This window comes from Fukomys damarensis, unplaced genomic scaffold, assembly GCF_012274545.1.
Source record: "Fukomys damarensis isolate Sample0158 unplaced genomic scaffold, DMR_v1.0_HiC HiC_scaffold_38, whole genome shotgun sequence".
Lineage (NCBI taxonomy): Eukaryota > Metazoa > Chordata > Mammalia > Rodentia > Bathyergidae > Fukomys > Fukomys damarensis.
Window position 1 is genome coordinate 57467667 of NW_022900950.1, and position 7992 is coordinate 57475658.

The following is a 7992-nucleotide window of genomic DNA, read 5'->3' on the forward strand; positions in this document are numbered from 1 at the left end:
GGTGAATTACTTTCAATATTGAACATAGATTACATATGAAAAAATGCCAATTCTGTTTCTTATCCTAAAAACGAAAACATTATTTGTATCTCATATTTGACCTATTAGAATGCCTTAGCCATTTATTTCAATAAGTACAGTATTAAAAGCATTGTATATTATTGATATATTCATTTCTATGGTATTCCACTTATAAAGATAATATACTACTGTTTTTACTTTGCATACACACATACATATGATGTGAAGTTTAGTCAGTTAAAATAACTGAAACAAAAGTAAAGAAGCATCTTGTTATCCTAGTGTAAGGAAAATAATGGGATAATACATACCTAGTGTTTTAAGCTTCTAAATTTGTGGCAAATTTCTGTAAAGACATAGAAATAAAACAATAAATAAATGGTCCTTGCGGAGAGTATATAGATAGGGTAACTTATTTTTTGTGATTCTAGGCAATTGATCTGCATCCCTGAATTTTCCAGGGATGGCTTGAATTAGTCATCTTCCTGCCTGCTACAGTGATCAAATTACAGTTTTACAGCACTATGCTTGGCTGTATAAGTGACACACTTAATATATTGTCTCCAGTAAATAGTCTTTGTCTTATAAATTTTCACAGTTGTATTTTCATAATTTGTCAATTTACTGATATTTAATTTTTTGAATTTAAATTAACTGAACCGTATTCAAGTAGAAAGAAGATTGTTTCTCACTTCCCATAAGTATCAATATACAATGGAGAATCTCTCAACCCAATTTCAAGCATCTGTATATTCAAAACATATTATTAAACTGAAAAATTTTGATATTTTCATCATATACCAAAATACAAAATGTTGGTAATATTTACACACACACACACATATATGAATTATATATATACTATAATGTAAGATAGAAGAATATATAAGCAAGTATTTATATGTGAAAAAAAGTTCCACATCTCTGGTCATTCAAGAGATGCAGGTGAAAACAACACTGAGATTCCACCTCACCACACAAAGAATGGCTGCTATAAAGGTATCACACAATAAAAAATGTTGGCGGGGTTGTGGGGAGAAAGGAACCCTTCTCCATTGTTGTGGGAGTGCAGGCTGGTGCAACCACTACGGAATCAATATGGAGATACCGCAAAGAGCTGGGAATAGAGGTCTATTTGACCCAGCCATCCCTCTTCTGGGTATCTTTCCCAAAGAATTAAAAGAAGCATATCACAGTGATATATGTGGACCCATGTTTATAGCAGCACAGTTTGTAACAGCTGAAACTTGGAAACAGCCCAATTGCCCATCAGTTGAAAACTGGATAAAGAAGATGTGTTTTTTCTATAAAATGGAGTACTACTTCGCCATAAAGAATGAGAAATTAGATTAATTCATAGGAATATGGTTACATATTGAGGATATACTCCTAAGTGAAATAAATAGGTCACACATGTGTAAATACTGAATAGTTTATATGGTCTGAAAAAATATAATAATACATAAGATCCTAATGATATAATTGACAATGTGAAATAGAAAGAAAATGGCTAAAGGTGTAGGGGAAATAAGAAGGGTAGGGGAAAGGTAATAAGGGGGAAAAAAGAGAAAAAAAATGGAAATAAAGTGTTTGTAAATGGGGAGTGGAGGAGGGGATGAAGGAAGGGCAGGGACATGGGGAAAAAATGAGAACCAAGACCTGTCATGTAAAGGTACAAGATCCAAATGCTGAATGTAACTGTACTGCATACCTAAAATGTACCGAAAAACTGAACTAAAATTTTTAAAAAATGAAGGAAAAAACCCACATTCAAACAAATTGTCGAATCACAAATAAATATGCCGATCCACTGTTAAAGGCAGTAAGACAATCTTGTCCATTTGTGCCTGTGACACACTGTTCTCCTTAATCAGAGGGTGGAAGAACCCTTGACAAGCATCGTTTGCTCAATAAATATTTCTTGCATAATAAAATAATATGCACTTTTTTTTGGCTTTATTTTTTTTTCAGTTCCAGGTATCAAACTCAGTACCCTGTGCTTACAAGGCAGGCGTGATGCCCATGAGCTAAATCCCCAGCCTAAGAATATATATTCTTATAGATATATTCTAAGGATATTATTTTTCTGTATATTATATGATATGTTATAAGAAAATGATATAACAAGGAATGCTCAAACGATCTAAATGGGGTTTCTATGAGATTACTTACTTTAATATCACTTTAATAGAACTAGGTTAACTCGATATTTCTTCCTTCAGATATGAGAGATTTATTGTTAAGATTAAAATTCTGATTTTTTGAAGTATTCTGAATAATGGAACTTACATTAAGAATTTAAAATATAAGTAATGTCTTCTCACAAAAGGTTATCTGCCATAAGAAACAGCTTACTTATTAGTTGAAACATTTAATTAATAAAATGTTTCTATTTATTTTCATAACCTAAAATCATCAGCACTTTATAAACATATTACAGGTTCACACTGAGAATTTCCTAATGCACTTTCCATACATGCCAATTTTACATTTATTTTCTTGCTATCTCAGAATCTTGGATCATAAAAGTATGCATAATGGGAATAATTACTCGTAAGCTTATGTGTCCTTCATTTCACAGTACATTTAAAACATCTAGTCCATAAAAAGGTTCATACTGACTTCCTTTTCCCTGAAATAAGTACCAATTCAACAAGGTGTTTATTGGTGGCAGCATGGACCATTAACACAATCCCTCAGGACTTGCAATGCTATAACGAACAGATCCTGCTATGGAAGAAACATCTCTGACAATAAAAATACAGTTTCTTTTCAGAGCCATTACCTTCAGCAATTAAATCTTTAAAAGGAGAAAACATTCTGGAAAATTTCCAAGAGAGTAGCTTCTATGATCTTACCACAAGAAAGTAATGTAATGCTTATGAAAATTGGTTTGACTGAAACACACCACATGTTCACATATTTCAGTATAACATGTACACCTTAGATATATACAATTTTGTCAATTACAGCTCAGTCAACCTAGAAAAAATGATGTATAAATAAGGAGTGACAATTTTCACATAGAAGTAATTTTGAACTGCTCAATCTTTTACCTTTATGAGTAAAATATAGTGTAAACGTTTTTGTTTCTGAATGATTTTTAAATGATTTAAAAACTTCTTTTATACTTCTGTTTAATGCTAGATAAATGCTAGATAACTTGGAATAGCTATGCTTTATAAATATTAAACTTCTTTCTAATGGTTGATGACAACTTAACGAGTGAAGTTTTAATAAAAACCAAAGAACAAATTAACAAGAGGAAACATGAGAAACGTTGCTTCTGGATTGGGGATGTCTGAATTGAAATGGAGAGAGATAATATCTCTGTCTTGATTATCTCCAAGATGGTGTCTAACAAGAGCTTCTTCAATTCCCCAACACAAACACACACACACACACACACACACACACACACACTGGCAATTGATATTGCTATCAATATGGGATACATAACCAATGTAAATGCAAAGAAAAATTTAAGTCTATTTCAAATAGGTGAAAAGAAACCTGTGTGTCTTGACATTGTAGTCAAGGGAAAGAGGACACATAAGTTTCCTTGAGAATGTATAGTACTTGGTGTACTTCACAAGATTTGTTGTAGTATAAAATTATTCTACTTTGCAGCAAAAAACAAAACAAAACAAAACAAAACAAAAACACTAGGAAAGCACAAAAAGGAAAAAAAATTCAAAATTCTTCCAAGTGAGAACTTTACTGTAGTTTGCCAAGTAAGATAGCAGTATTGGTAAGCTTGGAAATACAAGGAAGTATCTAGTTTACTGGAAGTAAATTTCAAGGTTATAAATAATAATCACAGGTATACATTTTTACCATTCATATATTTTCATAATTACAATTACCATTTATTATAATCCATTCCAACTATGGCCTGGAATGCACTCAAGTTTTTGAGTCCTTTTTAGCTGTCATAAAATATTGATATTATGTCTTTATTTTTTCATAAACGGAAACTGTAGCTCAATATACAGCTGTAAGAAGCTAAGCATGATTTTGATAGCAGCTGGACAAAGAATTCAATAACCATTTTTCTAACAATCCTGTAAAGAAGGAAACATTGAATTTAGTCTAAATGATGAAGTAGAATGTAGTTACTTGATTTAATCAGCATTTACATCAAAGTTCTAGTCAAGACAATTGTAATAAGTAGATTGGCTGCATTTTTATTGTATTTATTCACTAATCAGCATATATACATTTTTTGAAATATATTGTAAAGTAATTTTATTCTGTTTAATTAGAAAAGGATATCTATGTATGTGAATGGGGTTACTGGAAAATAAGAAAATATTTAAAAAAACATATTTGATGATTGCAAAGCTAGAAAAATCAATGAGACATCTATAAAATTAGGGATTTAAATGTTACAGTTAATCATTTTAAACAATAAATTATGATGAATATTATCATTTTGTAAGCAGTGATAAAATATAGATAAAGGTACAGGTATAGGTATATAGTTATTGATATGTGTGGGCAGATGGGTGTGTGTGTGTGTGTGTGTGTGTGTGTGTGTGCCTGCACTTTTGGGGTCTCACCCAGAGGCATTTTGCCACTGAACTACATCCCAAACTTTTAAATTTTTTATTAAGAGACAAGGTCTAGCTAAATTGCACAGATGGGTCTGGAACTTGTAATCCTCTCGACTCAGCCTCCTTCAGCATTGGGATTACAGGCATGTACCAGTACACTAGTCTGAAAACACATATTTATTAAAAACAGTGAATGACAAAAGATTTACAATAGGCATTTTTTCTGTTAGTAATCCATCTATAAAAATAATAGTATGCTATTTTGAAAATATTGTCAGTTTTTGGAAAGATTCTGTTCAAATTGTTCTTTATTGTTTTAACTGGGCAAAATTGGGGCAATGATTAAAACATTTGTAATATCAGTTTTCTCATACTTCAAATGGGCAATAATACCGACCACATTAAGTGTCTCTCTATTCTTGTAGATTCTTTTTGCAAGTAAATATCAGATAAAAGATGCATATAAATCACCTGGCTCGGACCCATCTTTTCTTAATTAATTAATTTGATAACACTTATGATTCAAGAGAAATCAAAGTTTTTATAATCATAGACCCCATTTCAAATGAATTTAAATTAGTTCTAATAATTTGTTGGCAGAATTGTGCACGTATGTTAACACCTTCAACAAAGCACATGCTCTTGTCACTATGGACTTATGTAATTTATTAGAATTGTTCACATAATTAGGAAAATTATCTGTATTCCAAAAATAGCACAAAAATTAATTTTCTTTAAAAATGGAGAATAGGAAAGTTTTAAGATCATTTATAAGATTATATAAATTATATATATATATAGTCATATAAGTCTATATAGTCATATAAGTCTATATATAAGACTATATATATATAATTTCAATTTACTTAAATTCTAACCTAAGTATAATGAGAGACACATAGCATGGCGTGATGTCATGTTTGGGGTAGCACTGTCACTCATAGTAACCATTTTGACACTATATTTCAAATATATTTGATTGACTTTATTTATAATTGCTAATTATTGCTTGAATTTATCTACAATTACTATAATTACTTTATTCTTAATGAGGGCACCAAAGGCTCAATTAAAGTCCCAATTAAGGGCTAAGATTGAATAACTCCAAATATTGAACTGAAACTAGAAAATAAAAACAACTGAAAGTGAAAATCTCAACATAGCTGGCAGGAACTGAAAGGCTTTTGTTTAAAATAAAAAAGGATCTGAATAAATTTGTCAATAAAATAAGATAATATGTTTACTTTATATTCACCCCTTTGGTACTATTGCATAAATATCTAAGATGTAACTTTTTCCCTATTTTTCTTTCTTCTGTGTCAGTACATGAAAAGTGCTTGAAAAAATAATATTTGCTAAATTTGATTCCTTATGCTGATATTTTTCAGTCCTACTAAGTGGTATTTTTAACATTAAAGTTGTAGTTACAATGACCTTGTATTGTAATCATTATTTTTATCTCTTTTAATTCAGTTCATTCTGAAAAATTTGAATTCCAAATAAGAATGCATCAATTTGATTTTTAATATATTGCAAATTTACTTTAACCATTAGAGATTTTTTATTATATACCAGATCTCAAGGGAAATTTCCATTTTTAACTTTTTGAGAAAAATCAAAATTTCTTTCTTTGCCAGATTTTAGTGATCTGCAGCAATAAAATTAAAATGAAGAATGAGTATAAAGTGAGAATTTATTATACTACACTTTCATTACTGCAAGCTGTTCCCACTGGTGGTGTTTCCTGAAACTCTGAAATGAACCTTCATCAAACTACTTAAAACATATTATGCACCATAAGTTTTGATACTTGAGACAATCAGGTCATTACCTCCACTAACTTTTTTTTTTTTTTTTTTTTTTTTTTTTTTTTTATTAAGCTTATAAAGCAGGTGTGGTGCCACTGAGCTAAATACCTGGTCCTTCCACTGACTTTTTAAAACCTGTATTAATGCTTATTTTGTCATCACAAATTGCCTCCTAATAAAATACTATGTAAGGATTGAAAAACATATATACCTTTTAAAGTAATCTAATAATATGTTGAATTATAATGAATTTCATTTCACCACCAGAAATAGAAAATGTGAAATTCTTAGGAGGTATTTATTTGAGTCACACGAAAGTATTAATCCAATATGAAGACTGAACTCTATGGGTGTGATATTTGCTCCTTTTTCAAAATCATGATGTCATTGCTTTCATAATCCAGTTCAACAAGTATGAAGATTCACAGAACTGATCTGATGCCTATTTAAAAAAGTGCCATCATTCTTTCAAATTATAGAATATTTTCACTGAATTTAGGCAACTCAGTTTGAAATGGTATCAAAATAGCTCAAAACCTGAAGACAACCAAGAATATACAATTATTGCAATTTGTTAAGATATAATTTAATTTAAATGATACAATTTAATTGAAACAGAAAGACTTGTCCTAATTTTTGTACACATTCTTAGTTGGAAATTCAGTTAATTGACCAAGGAAGAGTAACATTTTAAATGTGGAATGTGAAACTACATCACATAAGTTTGAAAGTTAGTTTTGAATACAGTCACCATGAACCTAAATTTTTAATGAATAAGATCCATGGCTATCATTATGTTTCTGCTTGAGGATATAAAGTAGATTGATTTATCCATGGATCTATTAAGTCCCATAATTCATTGTAACTAATTTATAGCTATTCATTTTTTCAGGAAAGAGAATTTTGAGTACTAGGAAAATGTAATGTTTGACTTTCTGTCTACAGGACTCAGTCTCCTTCAGTTTCAGGTTGCTTAAAGTTTAGAAGACATTCTAGGGTCACTTCATGACTCCTTTCCAATTCATCTGCAAATAGGAGTAAATTTGGTACCTACTTATTACTACTTTTGTGTTTTACCTGGTCTATATGTTAAAGTATTAAAGCAATTATTTAAGTAGTACATTATAAACATATATACATTATGCATTCTAGGCATATTTAATATAAATATAAAATGTCCTATTATTACAAATAAAACTGTTTACACTTAAGCAATCTCCTGAAGGGTTTTAAGTTTGTACTGCCAGGAATATATAATGGATGGAAAAAAAAATGGCTGCACGTGATCACAGCAAAGCAACCTGTCATTCCAGTCTAAGTGTAAAGTGTTTTATGTCTGCAAATAACTGAATAAAAATATGGCCAAACCATACGAATGACATTTGGATGTACAACTACAACAAAGTTAAAAGTAAAATACAGTGTAATGTAACTGTGATTAAGAAAGGATGAGAACCAGGACAATTTCAAAGGACCCCATGTTGGAAAATTTAAACAGTAATTTGCCTTCATGTGGATCTTTGCTAGACTTAAAATATTAAGATGTGTATTGTAAGATGATTTGCTTACACATGCAGATTTTATTGTCTGAATTCCTATATATATAT